Source organism: Hippoglossus stenolepis, chromosome 1 (assembly GCF_022539355.2).
Source record: "Hippoglossus stenolepis isolate QCI-W04-F060 chromosome 1, HSTE1.2, whole genome shotgun sequence".
Taxonomy (NCBI): Eukaryota; Metazoa; Chordata; class Actinopteri; order Pleuronectiformes; family Pleuronectidae; genus Hippoglossus; species Hippoglossus stenolepis.
In genome coordinates, this window is record NC_061483.1 from 5,665,865 (window position 1) to 5,693,709 (window position 27,845).

A 27,845-nucleotide genomic window follows, 5' to 3' on the forward strand; every position below is an offset into this window, starting at 1 on the left:
CGTTATATTAAAAACTGCACAAAAATATAATTTCATTTTATAGGAAGAGTTGTTTGCTACACAAGAACTCATAGGACATTACGGACAACACACTGGTTGGTTATTCCCATGTTAAATTAAAGAGGGGTAATAAGACCCATTCAAAACTGATTTATCCTTCAACTTCCTTGTAAAAGAAAAAGAAAAAATGTCAAGGGCAGCTGCAGGGTCGCTGTGCAGGCAAAGTAGTTCGTAATGAGAAGACGGTATGTCTCATTTCCCGACTTGATTCAGCCGTAATAGTACTTACCGCCAATGTCCTCACCTATTTGCCCTCTCGAGGGGAGTCTGTTCCGGTCTGGGGTGCAGACATTACTGCTCCGTCCATGTGGAAAACATTTCGGCTTTGCCATCAAACTGCACAGGGTCAAGACTAAAACTCAAATGTCAAAAGAATTCGCAAAGCTGTTTATATGGACGTGGTCCTGTTGAATAAATCTCATTTCAAATCCAGGTACAGATGCAAAAGCCTGATTTGCATTCACACTGAACCACACATACTGTAGAAATACTGTGGACGTGCACCTGTTTGCATATCAATAGCTCTGTAGTGTGGCAGTGAAACGCTGCCTTCTAGAAATTATATCTATGTATTGACTACATTTTTGTTTCCGCAAATTATTTGTGGTGACATAATCACTGATTGGATTATGGATTATGAGCGTGAGTCGTTAACGACCTGATGAGGATGAACCTCAACTCTTGCTCAATGTCAGCGGGGATCGGCTCCAGCCCCCTTAGCGACCCTCAGCAGAGGAGATGTTCTGATTCCATTTTGACCTTTTTCCCATGGATTCTGACACCTGGACTTTGTGAGTCGGCCGATACACATTTCTGATCAGAAACTGAAGTCTTGCATACGCATGCATTTTCCTGTTTTACTTGTGGGACTTTCCAGCTTGATATATCGGCGAATTGCTGACATTTTAGTTCAGTGTAGCGTTAGCTCTGGTTATCACTACACTACTGGAAATCCCTTCCTCCTCACTGATCTAAAAACACTACAGGAGTACAGGGAGTACAGTGCAACAGCTCTTCAGGAGCAGCAAAGAAGAAGTGGTTTCTGGGAAAAGAAAATTGGAAGGTGATGAAAAGTCAAGAGGGTCACAGGGTGTTTTTTTTCTGATAGATGGTCGTTCGTAATGTTTCTTTTCAGCCTGGTCTCTCTCTGAACTCGCGCGTGTGCTCTTGAGCTCACGTATATGTTTCCTGCAAAGGAGCCATTTGTGATCCTGGTGACCACTTTCTGCAAGTGTCACAACTGCAGCAGCTTTGTCAAGACCTCCCACTCCCCTCAGAAAACCAATAACTGGCCCTGGTTTACAGGAGCATGATAATCAAAGTGAAACAGCCATTTTATATCACTTGATCCATTGAGTCTGTAGTCATGTTCAGCGGGGGGGTGATTTTGTTTTCATTTGCCGTGAACAATCAGTTCCACCAATGTAATTTTCAGATTTCACAGAGGCTGCACCCGCTTGTTGTTTGGGGCAAATTTCTCACATTGATCAAGGAAATGTTTAGATTTGTACGGTCGCATTGATCTCATCCATGTTTGCTGCTATTTTTCATGACCCAATTCTCAATGCCACCCGGCTGTTGTTCCCGTTGACAGCTGAAAACTGCTGGAAGGGAACAACAGCCGACTGAGATGATTTGCCACGAGATGTGGGCAGTGAGGCTGCATGAAGCTGTACTCCGACTGCATGGAGGAGAGAATATGTGGGGATAAGTTAGACGATTTCTAAAGACATTTTCACACCTTAAAATCTGGACCGTGGTTTAACCTCGGGTTCATGTCTTTGTTATGTTGTAAACATTTGATCTGTTTAGTTTTGGTTTCACATTGGAATTTAGGGAGCGGACTGTTTTTATATTGATTCTCTTGTAGTGTCTGACGTCAGTTCAGCGACGGTATTGCAAACTTTTTTGAATACTTAGCATAGAAGAAAGTAATCTTTCTGTTTTTAATGGAGAAAATGAATGAAGCGTTTCACTCTATTATTTTCATTGCCACTGTAATCTCATTATGGTATTACTACCTCGTCGTTCAAATATTATATCATCGGCGGTGAAGACTGCCGCTTCCTCTTCTTTTTCTTCCTCTATTGTTCAATGCTGCAATTGGTCCAAAAATTCGTAAACTACCCAACAAACCAAACCATGGATCAGTTTAATCCGGATTGAGACCACCTCTTTTGCTCAGACTATATTTTGGTCTGCTGGTCCGGACTGTGGTACAAGGCACAAATCACACCTGTTATACTGGTTAGGACCAAATAAGGTAGGTGTGAAAGTGCCCTTAGTTGAAATGACGTCAATCAAAATGTATGTGTCCCAAAACAGCAACACAAGTTTCATAAACCTGGTGAAATAGCTGTTGAGTCATTTGGATTTAATTACTTTTATTTTCTGTATTAACTTTTATCTCAGCCCTGCTGTTGTGTTAATATTGTCCTTTGGGGCTGTGACAATCATCCCTGGTACAATCTTTTCCTGCAAACACCGCAATCATTTTAAATACAGTCCCTTGAACAAACAGCGTCTGGGTAGCAGGTGGTTTTGTAGATCAGAACACGTTTAACCTGGTGCTCTTGGCTTGGCCGTGAGCAGTCAGCATCCTATAATGTGACGGGCTGTGAGATGAATCTGCATGTGGCACCGCAGAGCAGCCCTGCCTCCTGCTGGGCCACGTAACTGAGAGCATCCAGGTGTGCAAACAGCTGCTGGGCCAGGTACACGATTTACACATCGACAGTCGTGGCACAAGCCGTTACTCTGAAGATTGTGTTTTAGTCGTGGAAAGCAAATGAACCAAGTCCCTTCTCTCTGTATCGTCTGAACATTGAGTCCCACCAGCTCTCTGATTCAGTGACTAATTTAGAGTCAGACGTGTGTGAGATTTCAGCAGAACTCGGGGGAAATATTTCTCCTTTATCACGACTGGTTTATTGCTAAAACTCTTATGAGAAACTGTCATCTGAACTGAGGTGGACTGCTCATTGTATTATAGTAATGTGTCTCTGAGGCGAACTCTGCATGCGTGTGGTGAGGCGATACTACGAACACGTGAATCAGAAAGGAAAGATGCAGCTCTATTTACTTTAGTAAGTTAAACTCCTTAAATAAGAAATCCTCAATAGGATAAAAATTTGATGGTTTCACTGGGGATTGAACCCAGGACCTTCTGCGTGTAAAGCAGACGTGATAACCACTACACTATGAAACCACTGTCGTTCCTTGTAGTAGTTTGGTAGTTTTTTTTGTCAATAAATTCAATCAAGCCGCACCAAATTGCTCACACTCGGATATTGGGGGCCAGCCGACCAGAAGCTTTGTTCCTTGGGAAATCTGTAAAAAATGTCATCTTGGAATGTTAGAGAAAGTGAAAAACAATACCAGTTTCAGCCCCTTTGTCTGGATTCATGCAAAAAATGTAACGGGTTGTTCCTTGGCCCATGTCCCAGGTGTAATCCAAACAAACAAACAAACCAACGCAAAGGGGGCGAAAAACACAACCTCCTTGGCGACGCAAACAAATTGTCTAATAAACATCACATTACTCCAGTTAGATGCTGTTAAAATATGGCAACTACTCTGTCAACTTTGGCAAACAAACTTTGCCAGCCTGCCAACCAGGCCTGAAGCTCCTGGGGCTGCCCCCCCCGCTCCCTTCCCATTCATCACATTCGGTCAACTCACTGCACCACAGCCTTCCATTAGGAGGAAATTAAGCTTGATTTCTTGCCATCATATCAGCTCATAAAATACCCAGGCAGGTATTTTTAAATGCGGTCGCACAGTTTGTTGTAATTACGATTGTAAACCTCAAGCAAAGTCACAGCTTGGTTCACCTCTACCTCGTCTCAACTAATACTCGATTGCGTTTTGCCGTTGTCGTCTGCAACTGTTCGCACCCTGGAGCTGCTTTGATATTTCAACACATACACCTGAAAAGAGAGACTCCAGTGCTGAACACCACGGTGCCTCACACTGCACTTTTCATTTTCTTTTCCCAGAGCGACACAGTGACATTTGAGCCTCGGAAGACAACGATGAATACTGTAATATCCAGGACATCCTCGGCTCTCCTCTGGATTCACTCTACAGTCGCGCATTGGCAATTTCAATGTCTCCAACTCTCTGTGTGTTCAGTGTTTATGCTGACCTGAATATTGAATTCTATATTTGTCCTCTCACCACTACAAGTGCAGGGTAAACGCAGGACATGGTACCTGTGTGTATTCACCAAAGCAGCTCGCCAAACAAACAAAACCTGAAATGTAAACAAGCGCAGATTTAGCTCTTAAGTCTTAATAAGGGAATTAGATAGAAACACTCAGTGTGTTTGCTGTAATTGCCTTGTGCCTGCCGCAGCTATGATTGCATACAGAACGTCTTCAACTCCTGGGAGACTATGTGGAAATCCTCAGATTATTGAGGTGGAGAATTATACAACAGCTGCTCTGTTTAAAGAGAACGCTCGTCCCTAATAGTCTGCATCTTAATAAACACAAATAGCTATGACACAGAACAGTTATTCTGTGAAATGTTTTCGCCCCACAGGGGGTAGCAAGAATAACATAAACACTTTGTGAAGAAGGAATTGGAATCATTTTCACAAACACAGCGGAGGGTCGTATTAGGCTGAAAGCCAATTAGCATGTGTGTGTCCGTCAGTTGCTTTTGGTTTGGTTGTGATCAACTTGTGTGGTTTCCCTCTGTCGCTGCAATTCTTCTGTTTGGCATAAATAACAACGATTTCTTAGTCCGATGAGGTTTTTCTTTGTTGAGGACCAACACTACTGCTCAAATAATTTGGCCTTGTAGGATCTCTGCTTTTACAGGCTTAGCAAACTGTATGCTGCTATTACTTAAGTACAAGTTACATTTCTGGAAGGTACTTCAATTGTTGTTTTATTTATAAAAATCTGTACTACGTTTTGATGTAGTTTCATACAAATTTATTGAGGATTTTTTAAAATCATGTGAAAATCGCTGGATAAATTGAATTTACACGACCACACATTCTTATATCTGCTTTCAGGACATCACACAAACGCAAATTGATTAGTTGTTCAAGGTTAAGAGACCTTTATTGTCATGGTTACAGTGTCATATTTTAAGTAACTCATTTTAAAAGAATCTGACGTCCTGTTTGGCTTTGCTGATATATCCATCCACCTCAGATGTCATCCATTCGTGGACGATGTCTCTAATGAGCAACGTCCAACAGCGTCTCCTGACTTCCTCCTCTGCTCTTGTCAGGATTATGACGGCCGTTCTGTTTCTTACTTTAACATAAACACATGCTCCTCTCGAAAGAAAGTAAATGTCACTAAGCTCTGCCTGTCTGTAACAATTCCATTTCTTTTGCATATCATCTTCTGGTAAAACCTCAATTTAAGTCTCCCTGTTAATAAACATTTAAAATGCCATTACAACTTCAACTTCATTCGAGTGTTTTTATTAATCAAATTGATTTGCTGAATGGGGGGACTTAAAATAAGGTTTTACATATCTCTGTGCTTTTGTCGAGCTTAATTTGTGTGATTAAAAAATATGAATTAGATACATTTATCATTAAAGTATTCATGATTTAAATTTTTAGAAGAAGTTCAATCAACATTAACGCAATAATATTAAGGTTAATTGAATTTTAACATGACCATTAACCTCGGCTGCACACCAGCAGGCTTTTCATTACAAACTCACGCTCTACAGCCGAACTCTGTTCAAAACAACAGACTCATATTCATTCTAGTGGTAATCCCAGAGACAAAATATGTATGAAATGGTGCCCAAAATATGAAGTGTTTCAAACCGCTACAAGGTACAAAATGCTGGATGGCGTTGAAGTGTGTATTAAGTGTGTACTACATTGGGAATATTTACATTTGATGGAATGGTGCAGCCTTAAAAACATACAAATTAAAACAATGCTCTTAAAAGGTGAATAAGATGAGTTTTATCTTTCAGCTACTGACGGGGAAACAAAGGGAGACGTGTATGTAAAGGAGTTATTGTAACGAATAACTTATCATGTACCTAAATGTGTACGTAGGACTGTGCTTAACAAACCTCAGACCTGTGCTCTCCCTGAGCCCTTCAGAGGGAGCTGCTGCTTAACGAGTGTGATGATTATCAGTGGTGGGATGCATGTTGCTCAGTCACTGGGTGGGAGAGGAAAACATGTTCAGTATCAGTTTGACGACTGGGCAATTTGCTCCGTCTTCACGGTGCCATTTTCTCAAGAATGATGACAGAGTTGCATCCGTTTCCTGTTTCTGTCTCTGTGTTGCAGCGCTGCCAGTTACAGGGAGAGGGAGTATCCGCCCCCAAATCTCTGGAAATTGCAGAGAACAAGCAAAACATTGCGACCGGTCGTCTTGAGCACGAGCGGACACTGATAACAACAACAACAACAACAACAACAACAACAACAACAACAACAAATGGACGGGACTCGGCATTTGGACGAGTGGAGATGAGAGCTGCTGCCTGACGTCAGTAAATAAAACCCCGGAGGGTTGGGACTGAAGTTGGCAAATGAGTAAGTCGTGGCCCAAAATGATTGCCTTAATTACTACACATATACAGATGTATGGAGCGATGGAACTAAGAGACTTACACGAGTTCAAAGATGTTTTCTCTACATGTGAAAAAAGTGTCTTGTAAGGAACAGATGTGAATATTTTAATATGATAGAGTTAATGTTTGGTTGTAACGTCGACATAATGTTTTAGTTGGGTCGGCTTCGTAGGTGTCATTGGTTCCTATAAGTGGTGAGTTTTGCTCTCTGCTTGAGCGCAGTCAGCAGTACGACTTCAACCTATTTTTATCTTGTTTCATATCGTCAACCAAACAAGGCTGGCCTGAGTTGCTCGCTCACTCGAAAAACGCTGGCAACTTGAAAACTTAAGTCATAACACATGAAAAATCCTCATCCGCAGAGTGTATAGAGGGATCGGGAGAAGAAACGCGAGACAAATACTGACTGACTAATTGCAACATCAGAAGTATATCCTCTTACATTAAGATCCACTCACACTAAAGCAAAGATGTCAGGCAGATAAACATCCTCACAAATATCCGCCACACTCACTTTCTATCACAGAAACAACGGCGGATGAGACTCGCAGGGCGTTTGTCTGCCCCCGAGAGTCATCGACATAACGGCGAAATACCTTAGGTTTTTTTCTCAGATGCAACTTTAGAGCTGACCGGCTGCTTTGTTGATGTTTTCACTTTGACTTTAACTGTATGCAAAAGCAACATGGACGTGTGTTCTATATTTTTTTAAACCTAGCCTTGATAATTACATAACCAAAGGTGAAACCCTGAATCTATTGTATGTTGTGGACTTCTGGAAATGTTGTGATATAGATGCACACTGAATAGGAGAAAAAAAAAATGTAAATAACAGACGTTTATACTTGTGTGTCCTAAGATGTGTTGCAGGTTAGAGTAAACTGAGACTTTTTACTTTCTTTGACTGTTACGACCATCGACCATCACCATCTGTGTTCGGTTTGTCCTCGCTGATACAATACTGGTCTTCATATTGTTGCGAATGCTGCTTCAACATTGTCCATTCTCATGTTTTTTGGCATTTGAATTGAAAATCCCCCCTTTTCTCTTTGATTTAACAAACTGAAACATGAAGTCGCTGATGTTATTTGTGCAGCTTTGTCAGAGAGGCAGCGGATCGTGTTACCTCACTTAGACATGCTGTGTTGCCCATGAGAGAAATTATTACAAGAGGAAGTTTTATTTTACCTTTTATTGGAAGGAGTAATAAGTTATATGACATATTTTTATGAAGACAGTGTTTTATTTTCATATATTTTCCTTTAAAAAAATTCCTTAACATACTATGTTAACGATTAGGACACTCTTAATCTCAGTGTCTGTTTCAAGAAAAATCCAAAGTTCACATTCTTGTTCTTTTCCAAATATTCATATCTATAATTACCTCAATAATCGTATTCCTCAGAAAAGCTGTTTACTGAATGTTCCAGATATTTTCATAGTGTCAGACCCACAAAATAGCCACAATACTTCCAGTACCAGAACTGTCAAATTTGCAAAAGTTGTTGCTTCTTTAAAAAGTTAAATTACATAAAACCCAAGAAATTAAAGAGTAAACAGTGAAGATTGACTTAAATAAAAAATGTATAAATCTCATTCATGTAAAGATGAAATATCATCTCGTACACCTGAGAGTTGAAAAGTAAAAAATGAAGAGTTAAGTAAGTAAATTTTTACATTTTCAAGGATAAATCCAGTCACCACCCTTTCTTTGAGATTTAGATGAGAAGATCCAAAACCATTTTGCTGCTACTGCCTGCAGCCATTTAGCTTAGCTTAGCATAAAGACCATCTTATTCATTTAATTTTTTAATTTATCAACATTAAACTTCTGCCAAGGAATAGTCGGATACGTAACTTTCCCAAATTTCCCTGTTAGACTTTGTGTTTTTTGAAGGATTGAACAAACTTGAAACAATGATCAATAAGAGAGCGATAGACAAGATAGTACTCAGGTCTTTGTTTGCTGTTCCCCCTGTTCCCAGCCTCTTTGCTAAGCTAGGCTAACCAGCTCCACCTGTATTTGCATATTCTCTTCACAGACATGAGAGAGGTATCGATCTTGTCATCTAAGACTCAGACACACAAAAAAACACAAAAAAACAGAATACGCCTATTTCCCAAAAAGAAAGACAAAGAAAATAAATAAATAAAAAGCATAATATCTTTTTCAAGCGGTGGTTTAAATACTAATCTCGTCAGATTACGTGCTGACGGAGGCCTGAGCTGGGGCCGGCGTGTGGTGAACCCAGATCCAGGACTATCATAACCAACAGCTAATAGTGGCCAGAAGCTGCACTGCAACAATACTGATAAAGTTGTGAGAGACAAATTAATCTATTTAGTCGTACATTCAGTCGGGTGCTGACACGAAGCAGCACGAGAGATGCACAGCCGAAGAGTAACACGCTCACAGGTCGGCACAAAGCTCAGGATCAGCCTGAGAGTCGAACCTCGAGGCCGCCGCATCAAATCAAGCAGAACAAACAAGAGCAAAGAAAGAAAACAGAGAGAATTCTCCTGAACTGGACAGTCCAACCCTTTTCCTCAACCTATTAATTAAAGTGATTTATTTGGTTAGAGGCCACAATTAATGTCAAGTTGCACCGACACAGTGCCCTCACTTGAATCTGCTTCCATCAGGAGGAACCCGGAGAAGGGCAGCGTACTGTAAAGCATGAGGGGAGAGGATGATAAAGGTCGATAGGCAGATTTTGAAGCAGATTAAATATTACAGGAGGAAAACTAATTTATCCTGGTGTGAGCTGAATGAGAGAATAAAAAGGTCATAATCCAGAGTGATCCACACGGACATTTATCATGATTCTAGGACATTCAGGTCATATCATGAGCGGGAAAAAATATATATATACAACAAATTTTCTTGGACTTATTCGTGCTACATGTTCCTGTAGATGTTAGAATGACCTGCAGTGATAACGTGTTGTAACTGTCGTGATTCAGCACCGTTAATGAGTAGATTTGAAAAAGCTGTTAGGGAGGTTAACAGTGAGTCTGTGTGGGGACATTAGATAAAACACAGAACAAGGTGAGAGAAGAACAGTTTAATTACGTTCACCTCTGAGCTCGATTTTCTAATGTTTCTCAGCATCAGGGCTGCTGGCCCGAGGAGGGGGAGGAGGAGGAGGAGGAGATTTACCCCACACAGTTTAATCATGTTCAGTTATGCTCTTAAAAATATATAAATATAAGAATTTAACTCATTCGCAAGATAATTCTCACTGGGGATTGATTTCGCGTTAGGCAGAGCCGTCCCGGTGTCCACATGGTGAGAAACTGCTGTTCAGCTCGAGCTCACGAATTTTTCCGAGGCCTAAACAACTCAGAGACTCGTCCGATCCTCTCTGTGCTTTCAGCAGAGCAACTCGGGCGAGATTGACTTTAGGATGAATGCCTCCGCTAATCAATAACAAAGGCTTTCTTCTAAAAAAAACAACCAATTGACCACAGATCTAAGGCCACACGCAGAACAACAGCCCAGTGTTAAGATTTAGTGATGTACTGAGTTTTTGCACTGCTTCCAGACATATTTGACCGATGCACGTCACAAAATCGGAATAATTTTTTTAATGTATGAACGTGCGTAAAATAGGTGCTGGGAGGAAGTTCCTCTGTCGTCTGTTTTATTTGCACCATTAAGCAAACCATAAACTTGGGGGGGTTTTTTGGGTCATAAAAGAGAAAAAGTACCTCAAGCAAATCTTTTGGGTATTGATTAAACATTAAGATTTTTAGTTATAAGAACGAGACTTAGGCTTTGTTTCAACCGATAAATGAATAATAATAAAATAAACAGGAAAAATAAGAGTTTCAACGTAGCTGTAACAAACTGGATTGTCTGTTTCTTTTCTTTTTATTGATCATCTGGGTCGTGTCAATCTCTGTGATGCTACCCAGAGGAGAGGAGGAGCTAAATCACTGGGAAATAGTGGAGGAAACAACCATAATGGTGTAAAAAAACCCACATTTTATCCGAACAATCAAATGAGGAGCAGGCAAACTGGTGTAATCGTAATCAGGATGGACGTGTTGATACGAAACCGACTTTTTACATATCTGAATTAATTTATCATGTATTAAATTTAGTGTAAAAAAAACACTTCACATTCTACGCAGGCCGCATGGTCGACATTTTCTTGCGGCTTGGTTTTGACTCACACATTCAAAAATAAAGGTAATGCATCAGTCTGAGGACGGAACTGTAACATGCACCGTGTTAGATAACACCAGGGACCCGTTTTATGTCTTAATCTCCTTATGAACAAGGTGGCTTATGAGGAGCGCTGCAAAAACTGTTGAACAGTGACGCAGTCGGAATTTATTTAGTATTCGTGCTGGATATTACGTGACTTGACTGGATTTTGGGGTTGTTCTGCACAGTCTGCCTCCTGCGGAACAGTATTGGTGCTCTTTGCTGCTACAGTGTTTGCCCGGTCACATCTGTATCGAGGAAGTTGTCCCGCGTAGAAGATAAATATAAAGGCTTTGCAGAATTCATATGTTTGTTGAAAGGCCTCGGTGTACACGGCCAACGTGAGCTCTTCACTGACGTCACTGGGTTAATAACGGAGTTATCACACGTCACTTGATCATCACTTAAAGCTGTCATTTTGGTTGCAGATAGAAGACGACACATTCTTTCAGACATTATGATAATGATTAAATGATAATAGCCTTCATTAGCTTTAACGTCACACAGATTAAACTTGGTAATATTGGAACACCTTTAGATTTCCGGCTCAGAGTGAGGAGACCATGTTATGCTCAATCAAGAAGGGGAATTAAATGCTTAAGTGCTAATCCTTAAAAGCGAATTAGCATTTCCACCAATTTAATGACGGCCGCGGACCTGATACAGTGTCGTGAAGGGTGTGGTTGGAATACGAGAGCAGTGCCCACATGCACGTCTTGTGGTCGGAGCACAAGTTCTTGTTCCTGGAGTGTCACGACAACCTGTGAGTTCGGCGCTGCCAGAGTTTCTTTGAGCAAAGAAGTGTCTGTTTGCTTCAGAACTGCTTGTCCTGGCTTCTGCAGTCTTCTCTAATATTTGTGAAGCACTTTAGTCAACCAAGTTGTTTTAAATGTGCTTTATTAATAAAATTGACATTGATTTTCTCTGGGTGTTTCGGACAGATATGTTAACACACCCTTAATTACACCGGCCTTCGTCCATCGAGCTGCGTGACTCTCAAGACGGAGCTCTCCAGGATGTGAAGTTAATTGGCAACAGTTTTGATGATGGTTTTAGTCATTTCTCAAGCACCAGCGCCAAATAGTCTGTGTTTCAGACAGGGCTGTGCAGTGAAAGTTATAGAGTCAAATCATCAGTCGGACGTCCCATCGGTTGACTGATGATTCTTCAAGTTGAGCAGTTTTTTCTCAGTCAGAACACAGTGTACTTCTGGGGCCATTTCAGTCCCAGAAGTACACTGCAGAGTCAGGGGTCCTGGTTTTCAAGCTGCTTAAGTTATTCCACTACATCAAGTCGTCCTCTACGCTTGGTGTAGCTGTCAGCAACAGGTTCATCCAGCTGCAGACCCGGACCAAGGGTCAGGCTGAGGGATATGGAGGCAGCCCCCCAGAGAACTTGCCTGTTCAGGCTCCGTCCCAACGTTATCTTCTGCCTTCTGCTTAGACTTATTGATCACAGTAACCTAATATGATAAAGTCTTGTGCTTTTATTCGATATCTAGTGTCAAAAAGGCAAAAAATGTTGTTGCACATTTCCAATCCATCATTAGAATAGCTAGTGCGCATTAGGTTGAATGGGTAACTTGGCTTCTTTGTATATTTAATGAATATTAATGTCACACTGAATATCCTGCTGAACGCTGATGAAAACCCCGGCAGCTTTGCTTGATGGAACAAATCGTTGATAATGATCAGACAATTCTGACTTGATAGACAAAACACTTATTTAGGAACGGCCCCGTTCAAGCATCGCAAATGTGAAAGTTTGATATCTTCAATTTGCCACTTGTGATGGAATGTTTTGAGTTCTGGACCGTTGAACAAAACAAGCAATCTGAAAAAACAACCCCTAACTATTAGACATTATTACATTATTGTAAAACGATTGATAATTGATAACATGACAAAATAACTGGCAGAAGTGAAAAATTATCTTTAGCTGCAGCAGAAAACAGGGAATTTCAGAATATTACGTAATGTCTGCTGTGTGATAAATGCTCCGTGCTCTGTAATATGGCAACATAATGTTTCATATCACTTTTGGTAATAAAAAATTCAGTGCTCAATGCCCTGGGAGCTCGACGCGCTGCATCTGAGGAAACACATCCGAGTAGACACAACACAAACTAACGAAGAAAACATTTTTCAACAATATGACGACACTTGAGCAGCCCGTAGAAAACAAGCTGAACTAAAACAGGTTTGACAACATATAGATATCAGAAAACACAACGAAACACAGAAGAATAGTGGTTGTGCTCTGTTATGTTTTATGTTATCATACTGGTGAAGATGTGGTTTCTTTAAGTGCACTGCATTGACTTCTCAGGGCCGCTGTAATACTTGCATTTAAAGTATGAATGATGCAAATACTCTGAAGAACAAAGCTTAAGTCGATGACTAGATGCTGTGTACTTCACAGTTGCAGCAGATATTGACATATTTCCCCTTTAATAAGCCTCCAAATTTATAGGCAGGGAATCACTGAGTATGTATACGATATTTTACGTGTAAATCCACTTTCCCCCACAAATCTTCTGATTAATCAATCCACGATATCATCTGCATTTAGCTCAGAGACTCTTAACAGTGAATAAACTCTGGATAACTTTGTTCTAGTTTCTGAACTTCACTCCACAAGAGCTTGATGGTGGACGCCCACTGTGTGTGACATTGAAAATCAAAACCTTACAGACGGAGAACAAACTGAACGTACTTGTGAATTTATCACAACCCGACAAGGATGGGATTCAAACCCGTAATATTCAGGTGTCTATGCAAGCTGGTTGCAGTTTGGTCAGCCGACGCCACGGTTACATTTACACGTTGGAAGTGCAGCACATCCACATCAGTCATGATGGTTCACACAGTCATGTCACCTGCAGAGAGGTCAACTATCTGCAAAGATGCTGCAGCACAGACGCAGTGTGGTGGAAACTGTTTTTTCCAGGATGCTCGCGGTGGTGTCGAGGGACTGAGGTCGCATTTGCTTCAATGTTACTGCTTCACGTACGTGTTTGCTCGATATCCAAACTGTTCACCTGCTGCTGTTTTGTCTTGACTCCAAACAAAAGGAGGTAAATCATTATCAATCAGCGACAATTACTATTAACGACCATGTATAATATTTCTACAGTTCAGGTGTTGAGAAATATCCATGTGAGGTTTTGGCCAGCCTTGCTTTTATTCTGCATGATGCTTTGTTTTGAGAAAAATGCATCCGAACCCAAGGTATGTTCGTATTTCTTTTCCCGAGGGTGCTCCTCTCCTTCTCTTTCACTCTCTCTCTCTCTCTCTGTATCTTTGGAGCTTGTCACTTCTGACCTTAATCCTCAGTTTTTTTGTTTTTCTCTTTTGTTTTCTTCTTTGTTTTACTTTTTGGTAAACCTTCCAACTTCTGGATTTTCTACATTCATAACATTTTGTAGACAGCAATATGAGATGTGATTGAAAAATGGAATATGTGCAATGTTGATTAAAGAAAAATATAATATATTCAATAAAAATTCAGAAAACAGAAGTGTTTTGAGATGTTCTTTTTGACAGACGTGAACCCCTGCAGCTTCTGCTGTTATACATAATATTAACTGCATCTTATTTATAAACCTGCATATTAATACTGGAATGTTTTCTTGTTTGTCCCGTGCTTGTGAATCATGTTTACTTCTGCTTCATTTGTTTTTTTAATACTCAACAATGACACTAATGTTGTTTCTTCAGGACAACTTCTCTATTACAGGAAAGTCTGGTACATCTGCAAATCAGCTAACCAGGGACCTGTAAGACTCATATTTTAGAGGAGACATATTCTGCTCATTTTCAGGTTCATAATCTTAATTAGTGTTATTACTTAAAAAGGTTTTCATGCAGAAAACACATCACTTTCCTCAGACTGTCCATTGCTGCTGGTCCTATTTTCAGCCTCTGTCTGAAACACTTGGTTTTAGCTCCCGTCTCTTGAAGGCCCTCCTCCCAATAAAGACCAGTTTGCTCTGATTGGCCGGCTATCCCACTCTGTTCTGATTGGTCAACCAGTTCCAGCTTGTGTCAGAGATATCGGCCTCCGATCTCACTTTACCTATCTTTGTCAGGGAGTGTGCCAGACCAGCCGCTAAGGGCCATTTCTTCACATGACATTGTGAGAAAGTATTGGCCGGACAACTGATGAGAGGTGCTTGGAGAGTAGTGTTCTCGCTGGGGGAGAGGAGCTCCATTTACTGTGGACTTTAACTTTGCAAACCTTTTATATACACGACAAACCTATACAACAAAGTAGAGGAAAGAAAAACTGAAAAAGCACGATATGTCTCATTTAATACCTTTTTCTACCTGTGATGTGAAAACGTAACATTTACCATCTTCACATCAGGCGGCGAGAGAAAGGGATGTACCTGCATCTGGTTTAAAACTAGTTTGAAATACTACGAACATCAGCACATTGAAAGAAAAACAAATTGCACTTGTAGTTGGGGAATTTTGAGACAAAATGCTGAGTTGCTCCCTGTAGAATGCAGCTTTAAAAAAAACTGATTTGATTTGACTGAGTCAACAGCTTCTCCACTGCTGGTTAGATTCGAACTTCAGGGGGAAGCCCTGCTCTTACTTTAAATGTGCTTCTTTCAGCTGTGTAAGAAATGGTAAATAGTGTTGCTAGAGAGCACATCCCATAAATTATATTCACAGGTCTTTCATCCCCTCTCACATAAAGGATCCAACGCTGTTTAACCTTGAGGCGAGGGTGGTATCAGCAGCACTTATTAAAAGCCAGATCAAGTTTTTATAAAAGAAGAGAATTGTTATACTCTTCTCATTTCTTGCAGCTCAGAAAGTTGTGATAACGGTTTGAAGATAATTTAGAAAGACAGAGTGAAGCAGGTCAGTCTCTTCTCTGGTCAAGCCACGGTTCCTTAGATACAAAATGTACCACAGATTAGTTCAACCACAGCGAAAGCAACAGTAACATCGGGACTTAGTTTTAAGAAATGTTCAATACATTAAATATTGTTTATTTATGTTTATCATTACCTCAGACCTTTTGTTTGTTTGATGGTTGATAAGCAGGACCTACACAGGGGGCAGTTGCTTCACTTTCTATAATTGAAAAGGAAATAATTAATGGATGTTGATAAAACGAAATTGGAATATTTACGGGGTGATCTAGGGATAGGATTCTTTCAGCCGCTGTATTGTTAGAGATTTCAGTTGAGATCCAGACAAAAGGGCAGATCCAGGAAGTTTTAGTCACTTTTTTTCATTAGTGGATGAATGCACTCCAGTTCTTATGTCATGTAATCCAGTCCTGGTGTCAGCATGTAAAGAAGTTAATTTGCTAAGACCCAGCACATCGTCCAGCGGGCGGTTCTGTTTTCTGCTAGTGGAACTGCTGGGACATGTTTATGAACATTAGCTCGTGTCCCCCGGTCAGAATCCGCTCAGTCAGCAGAGGCCGAGTATCATGGTGACAGAACGTTTTCATCCACAGTGGCCTTTTACGGTGGCTGCTTTTGAAACCCGACGCCCGAGCCGTTCATGTTTGACACTGTTTAAATATTTTAAATGGGTCCTTTGTGGTGCAATTACTTGACTCTTGGACGAGCACCAGTTCATCCATCAGGCTGGTGATGGACGCGCTGCAGCCGGTTTGTGCTCTGCCTCCTCGCTGCGAAACACAACAAGTCCTGTGAGGATGCAGCCTGCTCACCTTGAATAAAACCTTCACGGACTGTAATAAACGTTATTCATTATATTTAATGTCTCACAATCATTTTAGAAACTAAAGGAGGTTGTCATAAGTGTGTTGAGCGTGACAGTGACCCTGAGAGCGTCGGTGTATGACTCTGGGGTTTGTTCACACAGAGAAAATTAGACCAGCGTGAAGATATATATAGTAGCTCACCCTTTACAGCTACCTCCACAAAACCAGACAAGGTCCACGAGTTCTGTCCTACACCATCACAGAAGCAGAGACACACACTTTTAAGAAACCCTAACAAGCAGTAAATGCTGTATCTGCACCCAGACATGGACGACTGCTCTGTGATTGGGAGAGAACCTGAAGAAACAGTGATGGGGAACATTTCATTGACTGGTTTGCTCCTATTGTCGTATTTTCAAAAGCAAAAACTGTGAATACAGAATAGAAAGTTACTTGTGGAAATTTGTCTTTGGCTGCAAAGCAGAGCACAGGGTCTGATACGATTGGTTAAAAATAGACTGCACATCATAAATATGTGGGATTCTACGACCAACATAACAAAACAAAAAAAAAAGAGAGACACAAAAGGTTTAATTAAGTGAGTCTATAAAAAACACGGCCTGCAGACAAAGGTATTTTGGTTGACAGAAGATGAAATGAAAGATTGCTTTAAGTTTCTCTTTTTCTGTGGATACGCTACATCGTCTTCCAGAAGGACGTTTTTCAAATGTAACAAAGAGTTTGAGAAGAGTGTTATTTCTGTTTTGGGTTTGACTGAAGTCGGAGGTGGTGTGTGTGAGTTTATATTGTTGCATCCTGAGGTAGAAATGAGGACAAACCTCCGGGCATGCAGCGGACCTGAAGGAACAACTCTCACTTGATGTGTTCTTGCTTCTTTCCCATCGTGTTGTACAGTGTCTCCACAGCTTCCACATTTTACTTGTTCAGAAGTAGTTATGTAGAGTAGCTGCAGAATGGCCACGAGTGTTGTTGTGTGCATTGCACTCCACAATCTAAGAGCATATATGAGACACAAATCCAAAAGGCCCTGTAGTAGCAGTTACTGTTCTAAACCTGATTGCACTTGCTTAAAAAGTCAAAGTTTCAGTGAGAATGATTATTTTTCGCTCTTAGTTTAATTTCAACTAAAACATCCGGACTGAGGTAAACAAGTCAGAGTGCTGCCACAGCAAAGTCTCAGCTTCACACTTGTCACAGCTTCTGTCAGAGTCTGCTACTGTCTTCCAGGAAAAGACCACATCACTCAGAGGTGTAAGACGACACCTGACAGGGAACAATATCTCTGGCACATGCTCGGAGGCTGCTCTCATACATTCATGCCAGTGGATTTGGCGTTCACCGTTTCCCCTCCGTGTGGAAACCCAACGCCGCCGCACTCGACGCTGCAGGTCCCTGTAACCCAATCGGCCAAATCCCAAAAGGTACCTGCCCCTAGCGCCTGTCGCATGGCTGCGGATGGAAAAGTTGTCAGCAACAATTGTGCTCGCTGCTACAGACAAACTGTTCTTTTACATCGAGGAAATATCAGCAGGCCTTGTGCCAGGCAAATACAGCATAGCTCAGGCCAGTGACCTCCTCAGGGGAACATTTACCAGCTTCTGCACTTAGTTCCAGTGGCGCTGACCTTGGATTTACTCCCCTGGCATATTCCTTTCACTGTCAATTTATTAAATTTGACAGTCCCTGACACTGGATAGACGCGTTGTCAAGGAAACACATATTTCTCTTTGTCTTAGATGATAGATTTATAGGGCAGGAACCGAGAAACAACGTTAGTTTGATGAAGGGAGCTATCGAACACCGTGAGAGATAAGTCCTCCGAATGCAAACACACTGACAAACCGCAGCATCGGATCAATTCTCAGGAATCGTGAGGAAAAAGCGAGCTGGAGAAACACCACCGTGAGACTTCATCACCCAATTCCCATCAAACCATCAGTGATTTCAGTTGGATTTATTTCGGCAGCCCAACAGCTGCTTTGAAGTCCGGGGGATTAAGCAGCTTGTTGGGTTTCAAATCTCTCTGCATACAAAGTGAGAAGAACTCACTCTTTGAGTTGTCAGGAACACTGTTATTAATCTGATAAGACTTTCCAAAGTGTGAATTCAGTCTGAATGTGTTTCTCCTCGCAGCCTTCCTGCAAAACGCCGAGGAAATAGATACTAGTCAGACATTCTTGGTTTCATAGGAAGAGTTTAATCCTAATATTCAAGATGCTTTTTTTTCCTTTGCACTTGCTTTTTTTCACAGCAACAGAGGCTTTTGGGGTTCAATATTTTTCAAAGGTGCCAGTGCCTTGTCAAAATGTCAAATCTCAAAGCTTCCCTCCACCCAGAATAGAGCCTCTGACAGATCTCCATCCATCTCTGACACTTGAAGGTGTGATGGAAGAAGGTCAAGGGTCAATGTGTCCCAAACAGGCCCAGGTTTGGACTGGCATCTGTACTTAACGGGTCTGGCATCTCTGTGTCAGGGCCTCCCACGGCGAGGATGTGTATCTTTGCTGCCCATCATCACTGCTGACTCCAAGGTAAGGTGGGGGGGAGAGTCTATTTCTGGTTAGAGACTAAAAAATGTGTTTTCTCATGTGGTAAAGGAGCCTGAGCAGGTGACAGCGTGTCCTTTTCCACCTCGCTCATCCCTCCCAGGCCAGACAGAGCGTTTCCCCCACACGCCGCTTCCTCAGACTGTGATGCATGTTAATCGTCGTACAGTCAGGTCACCACTGAGCACTTCAACGCTGCGTCCACGAATAGCAGCTCAGCTTCATTCTGTTTCTGATTGCACGAATCAGTCACCACCGGCGAAGCTCACTCCCTCTCGAACACAGAGAGAAGAAATGAGGCACTGACATCATTGACATCTGAATTAGTCATGTGATCGGTCTCGCTCCGCTCGTCTGCAGGAGATCAATCGAAGCGTATTCCCCAAACTCCCGATGGAGGGTGGGAGAGGAGAAACGGGCAGTAACTTTGGGGAGAGCGGAGGGGAGGGGAGGGGAAGGGAAGGGAAGGGAGGGTGTTTTCAGTTTTGAAAAGCACTTGGGTGAAGTGTATGAAGGGAAATTTCTGTTTGTTGTCATGGTAACAGGCAGTGTGGTCTGTGGCAAAAACATATCCCTAGCATAGAGGCTTCATCAGGATCCAGCAGCGGCTCCTCGCTGCACAGCTCTCCTCCTCCTCCTCCTCCTCCTCCTCCTCCTCCTCCTCCTCCTCCTCCTCCTCCTCCTCCTCCTCCTCCTCCTCCTCCATTTTGAACGCTGATTGTGTTGCAAATGTTGAATGATCCGTGATGCTCCGACTCACATGGAACACACAGATCAGCCGAGCCGAGGGGAAACAGGGAGAGATTCTCATGTAAAACACGGCTGTACTACAATCGGGGGTGTATAGGCTTCGTAAAGGGGAGGTGAGTCATTGTCAGGGGAAGACGTTTCTTTTCATAGTGTGAAGGTGAGAGGTTAAAACAAGATGTCAGCAACATTTACTGTAAGGGTGAAACAGAACAAAGTAAGAGGCAGATTAGAAGAACCGTGAAGTGTTAACATTTTCCTCAGTGCGAGAGGAGTTAAAAGCACTCGGATATGATACATATGATTATGACCTTTGTTGGGGCGGTTAGAGATGCTTCTGTAAACACTTTCCTCAGGTGGTTTGAGCAGAGGCAGCGCTGGACATTTTTGACATATACCTACAATTATGCAGATTACATTTGCACGTCCGCGGGGCTGGTTGATTGCAACTGGATTTTATTTCCTACAGGGTCTGAACATTCATCGTGCTTACTCTTGCTTAGCCAGGGATAATTTGTAGGGGCTCACGCAAGCAAATGCTCAAGACACTTTATATTCATGATCTGTTAAAAAATCTTGCTAAATGAAAATATATTCACAATACATCCGAGGGTTTGATTTACTCCCGAGGTCCTGATTTCTCCAGTTTGAAGCATCGAAACTGTAAAGACATATTTTTTTCATTACACGATTTTTCCATATCACTTAATCTCAATTCAATCTTGTGGTTTTATGAAGAGGCCTAGAGATTGTATTTAAATTGCAATGAAAATGTATTAGGGACATTATCATCCAACTTTTATTCATGTTCAGCCCCTGTCCATTAGTATTTAGCAGAATTAAACAAAGACACCAATTCACCAATTTACCCAGAAATTATTCATGGGTGTTGATGAAAAGAATCAGGTATGTTTAGTGGACTTATGTCAATGACTGTGTGTTATTTGGCTATTGGCTTGATTGCAGGTAAGGGGACTATACATTTTTATGTAGTACTTTTCAAATATATTGAAAAAATGGTGGATTAAATTAAGGGTAACACAATGGCTCTCAGGTTTCACCACAGCATTAAATGAATATGTTCTCCTTGTGTTTGAGTGAATTTCCTCCACATACCCAACATGGCAAAAACGTGCATTTTAGGTGAATCTGGAAGTTTTTAATTGCTAAATTTTGTGGATGTAAAGTATTTGTCGTTCACCCCCGGCTCTCACCCTATGTGATATAAATACAAGTTTAATATATATGACAAATATAAAGCCTCAAAGTCTCTGGAAATGGAAAATAACCTGCCAACTGTCAAAATTAGGATTAAGTTTATGGTAGGATGGGGATTAAAGCCTGGAATTAGAAACAGACAGGGTTTCAGGTTCTGTTTAAGGAGTGACTGGTGTCAGTGGAGGTCGACAGAAGTGGGAGACAAGACGTTTGTGTGTGCTTGTGTTTTCATGGAGCAGGAACAATGAATCAAAAAGCAGGGAAGCCGCATCATTGTTTGTCTACAACGATGCTGTGCGAGATCTGGGACTCGCCACGTTTGAATCTGACAAGTTTCAGACTTCACTGTGAATAAAGTGAACAGAGAGATTCCTACACACCAGAAAAACACACTCTAAATCTTTGACTCTGCCTCTTTCATACACACATACACACACACACAAAGAAAAAGACAGTGAGATTGACTAAAGAAAGCACCATATGCAGATGCAGCATGTGGCTGCCATTCACTCTTTGACTGTAATCCCCTGTGCAACCAGTGCTGTGAAGTGACTGACGTCTGCTGTGATCATCTGTGAGGAAAGACACACACACCTCCCTTTCCTTCAAGACAACACGTCTAAAATTAGCACGACCTTTTTAAATATCTTGTTTTCCTGGTACAAAAATAGAAATAAAAATGGCTCGCAGGGAAACAAAAGCCTCCCTCACATTCTCCACATCACACAGTCTGCGCCTGGGAGCTCAGGCTTTGCATAAAGTGAGCATTGATAAATTTAGCAGCGCTTACGTAACTCACGCTCAGTTTGAATGTTACTGATGAGGCAGAAAAAGAGGCTCGTTTCATTCCTGCTTCCGTCTGCCGACGAATTTTTTGCGGGAACGTGCAGGAAGTTACGCCTGCAGCCTCCACGTGAACATTCACCTCCACAAACCGACAGAGATGCCGTCAGTGTGTGGTGGAGTCAAGCGTGATCCGATTTCACTGTGCAGAACAAATAGTGCAGAGTGTTAATATTCAAAGAATCTTCACTAAAGAACTCTTGTTTTACAAATAGCTTTGACAGTAAAAGAATAAACTCTGTCAGTTCTGCAGGATGTGTTCTTTTCTCTTCACTGCGTCCGCAGACAGGAAACGCTCAGATGCACTGAAGCATAATGGTAAGAGCGACCCATCACCGAGCGTGTTAGCAAGAGGACAAACGACTCTTTTTCACTCTGGATGGACAACGCTGTGTCAATTTGAATATCACAGTAGACGCAGTCACAGCCACGGAGCCCAGGACTTTATTAATTCAAGAAAGAGGTGATGCATTTCAGTCTCGCGCACACGCTCCTGACTTGGCTTCTGTGTTCGGCGCCGAGGACAGACGGGGGAAACAAACAGCGCCGCAGCCAAGTGGATGTCAGTTCGTCTCATCAGCAGGAAGAAATTACCTGTCTCCAGACTGTTGCTTAGCTGCTTCTCTGCTCCACAGCAACATCCAAAGACTCGAGGGGAGAACATACTGAGGGGCTGCACACAATCTCTTCCAATTCTCCTCTGGCAAAATGACCACCCAGCCATGCCAAATGTGGATCAGGAGCAAGAGAGAGAGATGAGCATAACACGGGGCAAAAGGAATTCTGGGTAATACAATGTCAGTGATAAGCCCGTAGATACTCCTCTGTCCATTTTGTTCAACATGAGCAGATACTGTGATGGTTGTAGGCCCACTGAGCACGAGGTGGAAAGGACGGGCTCTCCACCCGCTACTTGTGATGACGTAACGTCGGCAGAGCGGCGCAGCAGCAAAGTGGAGCAAGAAGAGACGGATCTTCATGTCGCAAAGAAACTTTAGCTGGAAAAACATACAACATAACCTGTCGTGATATAGATATAAATCAAGGACAGTGTTCTACATGGCCACAGTTACCAGACAAATGTATTTTGATGTTCTGTACTGTTGAATTGTGGTTTCTACATAAACCATCATTCAGCTTTTTTATGAGTCAATTGAAAGTGAAAAATGCAGTGGATTGAAATCCAACTAGTAAATGACGGGATCAAGGACATTTGACTTTCTGAGAAAACTTGGGTTCTTTTATTTACTAGGTTTTTTAATTAGAAAAATCAAACAAAAAAGAATAATTAATATTTACTTAAAATGAATCATTTGCACAAAACAGATATTCAATATTAATGTATCCACATTAATTAAATTAAGTAATTAAGGATAATGTGAATTAATCCCGCTGCACTTTTTCATGGATGAGCAGATCATCTCAACTGGAAATGTGTGTGTGTGTGTGTTTGTGTGTGTGTGTGTGTGTGTGTGTGTGTGTATTCTGAAATAAATGTTGAATAAATGATGAGAGACAGCAGGTGAACCCAAAGCCACAGTAAACACACAGCAACCTGGGACAGATGTTCTGTCACGAACACAAATTACGTTATTAATCTACTCGCAGATCTCAAAGTGCCAGATAAACTTGATTACGTGCCGTAACGCAGTGACGGGCAGCCACTCAAACTTCCCTCCTCCTGATGAAATGTGAAGGACGTGGTATGTCGAACCGAGGCAGATGGAAAATGCAGTCCCCGAAGCCCACTTTACTAATTAAAGTCTAATGATACATGATGTTAAAATCTCGTCCCAGGCCATTTTTTCGCCACACGTCTGGGTACAAAGACGTACGACCTCTGGCTCCCACAGATGCTGTTACTAAACAACAAGAGGCGGCCTTTCACTCTATTTACTCGCTGCATGTCTGCGATGGAGTGAATTCAAATGATATCACTTGCCATCAACTTTGTACTGGGGATCATCTGCACTTATACAATCCAGTCCAGCTCTCATCATGTTGCACTTGCTAATGTAAAATGTCCACAGGTTTTTTCCCCCAATCAATTACAGTGGTTTGTTCTTTTTATTTACACGCACCACAAGCACCAAATATCAGTAGAAGTCATCTAAATCAGATAATATGGATTATGACTGTTAGATTATTAAATCTCAGTGATTTACGGATTTATGGTTTAAAGAAGAAGCAGTTTTTCACATCTTGCATTTGAATTTCCGTCAACACATTTGAATTATCAGGACTGAAACACAATTTCAGGCATCAGCGATTTAGGAAAAGTGATAATACATGACAAGGTGTCTTCATAACAGACCAGTAAGAGCTGAAATGTGGTATTTTTCCATTTTTACTAGCAAAATGGCCGGAGTTATTTATGTTGTGTAAAGTTCCCAGAGCAAAAGTCCCTAAGAAGTCAAAAATCTGACGTCTGGGAAGCTTCACTCAATGAAAATAATGGCTGACCCCCGCTTGTGCTCTTTGTCCCCTTGAAAGCAACTGGTAGTTATCGTCATATGTTCTGGGACCGTGCCCAAGTGCTCAGAGTCTGGAAGACCGCCGCCTCCAACCTCTCCAAGCTGTTTGAAATCAAGCTGCCCTGCTCGCCTGGTACACTCATCCTGAATGACTTGACAAGTTTGGTGCTTTACTTTGACTGAAAAAACACAAGCTGTTTGAATTCAGATTCAGATGTGTATTTGTTTTTATTTTACAAAAATGTTCAGTAAAAAAAGAATTGAATGGAATGAATGGGCATGAAACAACTAAATCATCAGTTTAAGGAATAAGACGCTGAACTGGAAATAAATCTGGGTTCTGACAAAATTCTGGGTACAAAATTGTGCAAATAAAAACATGAGGAGAAGATTTAAATACAAATTTTAAGGTGCAAACATCCAATCACTGCACTATAAAATGTCACATGCACTGTTGCATTAATAAGAGCTTAACATTATGCTTTGTAACAGCCTGTGACTTATTTCCCTCTCTCTAGCAACATGAAAAAAAAAACATGATTCTAAGGAAAAAAGCTTGAAAAAATTCAACCTGATGGCCATAAAAATCAACCATGCAGAAGAATGTGGTTCAGGGAACACATATGGATGAATAAGACTCCAGCACAGTGTAATTCATCCCTTCACTGTTTCATAACGAACCAAAGATATTTCTATTTAATCTTTTTTCTCAAGCCATATAACATCATTTCTTCCCTGTGTGTGTGCATGCATATATTTGTTAAAACAAATACACAGGCATATGTCATATAAATATATGTCAATAAATGATGTAGTGTGTACTATATCTGCAGAAGTAGCTGCTGCAGTAATTCAGTATATGGATGGCTCACAGCGTATAAACACTGAGGTTTCTGGGAGAAAATCCCAGCCCTTTGTTGTCAACACTTAACCGAAGTCTGCATTGTTAAGCAAACAAAACCTGTAGAAAACCAATTAAATAAAGGACACCGTGCCTTGCAAAGAGCACGGAACCCATTCCATTCACCGTCTATTCACTGGAACGGGGACGTGGTCTCAGACTTTGGGACCAAACCACTGTTTGTGTCACACGTACAGATGTAGTACAGAGTTTTCTACCCTGTGGTGTCGAGCTCCTCCAGCTCAGAAGCTGTGAAGGACAGAAAGCTCTCCTGTTCGTACTGACACCACACGTCACCGGGAGAGGGGGAAAGAGACAGGGAGAGGATGACACAGCCATCATCCCCTCGTTCACTGGTAATATATATATATATATATGTATATAGAGATAGCAGGGAGGGGTGCGTGTGCTGCAGCCTGCTGTACGCCTGCAGAAAACATGACCCTGCCCATCTCCACTAAACCAAACACCAATACACACCAACTTCCTGCCGGCTGGAAGCTTTAAATCACGCACACAAACAAATGCAGACATTCACTGGCTGTTTGGTGATGCTAAGCTCTTGTTATAATGTGCACACTGACTCTTCTTTTATTACCTCCTATCTCTTTCTGCTCTCGTGCCCTTTCGTCGGCGAGGCCTGTTCCGACAATGTCAACAAACATTTGAAGATGCGTTGCGTTCATGTGCACCTTTTACTTCAAATCAGCAAATAAATATTTATGTGAGCAGTCGAGACATCCGCGGCGACTGCAAATAAATCCATTACTGTTGGAAATCAATCTCCCTCCCATACTTCCCACTTTAACAGGGCACTATTAAAATTGCCATTCATGTTTAAATAACACCACAAATGTTTACGCTCTTTATAAATTGCTTCATTTTCTTGGATGTTTCTCTGTCATAAAGCTTTGCTCATTAAGATTCTAGTTGAGTTCTTATATTCTGATCCTCCCTTACTATCGAAACCAATTTCTCTGCTGCAGCAGTGACAGAGTTTTCCCAGAGGGATCAATAAAGTTTCATCTCATCTTCGCTGCACAACCATCAGTAAAATTGGGAACAGGAAGGTGACCAAGAGAAGCCCTGGTACTTTATGTCCTATATGTTTGTATATGAATAATTACCCACAGAGAGTCATCACCTGAGTCGGCAGTTTTAGCTCATTGTTCAAACTCCTAAATTCTGCTCTCACAGTCTCTAAAAGTAAGCAAGCTGCTGTTTTCATTGAAAAAAATATATCTTTATACATGACCTGCTCAATGACAAACAGACAAAGTTAAAAACTGAATATGCAGAACATACTGCGGCATTCAGCTGCTACAGGAGTCGAGTTCTGTCATCGGGAGTTGGTAGATATCAAAAGCAGAGTAAATAGACAACGGATATTAGACTTGCATTTGCCAGGTGACCAGAAATAAAACTCCAACTCAGATGTTAGTTTTGTGTTTCCTCTGCTTCCTCATTGGCAAAAAGAAATCTGTGATTGTAGCTTTACAGAAAATACACCAGACTTTTTATGTTGTCGGCCTCACTTTTTATTTTAGTTCATCACGCTTGTCTTTTTTTACAAGTTGTTATTTAACAATTTGATTGTGAATGAATCAGCTCCGAGTCCAGCAGGACGGCAACAAATTCTATCTGCTAATAGGTTGTTGGCAATCCTCAAATGTATTGAATAATCTGAACCATTTATCAGGAAGTAAAAGCCCTCACAGTAAGTAAAAGAGAATAAATGGTTCTGCACCAAAAAATACGAGAATGTTTGCAAGGAATTTGTACTATCATCCTTTTTATTTTAACGCTGATGCTGAAAATAAACACAATAAACACATTTTCAGACAAACCAAAAAGATACATATATATATATATATATATATATATAGCAATTCACTTGTTTTAAGCTCAGTGAGTTTATTTTTGCATTAAACCTAATGCAGAGGAATCCAAAGTGTCCTGGTTTTAATTGTGCAGGCTTCCGATTTCTCAGCTGACAGTTTATTTTATCAATGATGAATAGGATTTAGCAAAGGCCAGTGAGATTAAAGACTAATTGAGGAGTGCCAACAAAAATGAGTTGGCACACTACAAAAGTTTTGAGAGGCGAGCTTCCAGCTGCCTTCTGTTCCCTGCTATTGATCATAAGAGGAGACAGACTGGCAGGATGTAGTGATGCTGTGCTGGTCCAGGTCCCCAGACTGGCTCTGCACAGGAATTCATATCTTTGCTGGTTTATTCATGGACCACCTAATAAGTTCTACACTGATTCTGGTTTAATGTGCCGTGTGTTTAAAGCAACACTTTCCCTTTGTTGTCTTCTCGCATGGAGAGCGAATGCTGACTAACTGTACTGTATTTCATCTCTAAAAATAAATGGAGGGATATCTCAGTATTACTTTCTGTCCTTGTTTCTATATTCTCAACAACTGCTCATTTGATGGACTTCAAACTTGGCAGGTGTTGAGCTGAGGACCCGAGGACGCCCCCGGACCTCGATGAGACTTCACCTGTTGCCCTTTTTAGGTTTTAGACAAGAGGAAAAAGCAAAACTATGCAAC

At 41.3% G+C, this 27,845-nt stretch overlaps 1 protein-coding gene and 1 non-coding gene across 2 annotated transcripts in view; one reads left to right on the top strand and one right to left on the bottom strand.

Moving 5' to 3' along the window:
- kcna4 (potassium voltage-gated channel, shaker-related subfamily, member 4) overlaps positions 1-14,362 on the top strand; it is a 51,855-nt gene extending 37,493 nt beyond the window's left edge. Inside the window, 1 exon segment of the mRNA XM_035159883.2 lies at positions 6,344-14,362. The gene's annotated coding sequence lies outside the window, so the exon portion shown is untranslated.
- Positions 3,196-3,268, bottom strand: trnav-uac. Its single transcript has one exon. It is a non-coding gene; the product is annotated as a tRNA-Val (tRNA).
- Positions 14,363-27,845: the final 13,483 nt, after the last annotated feature.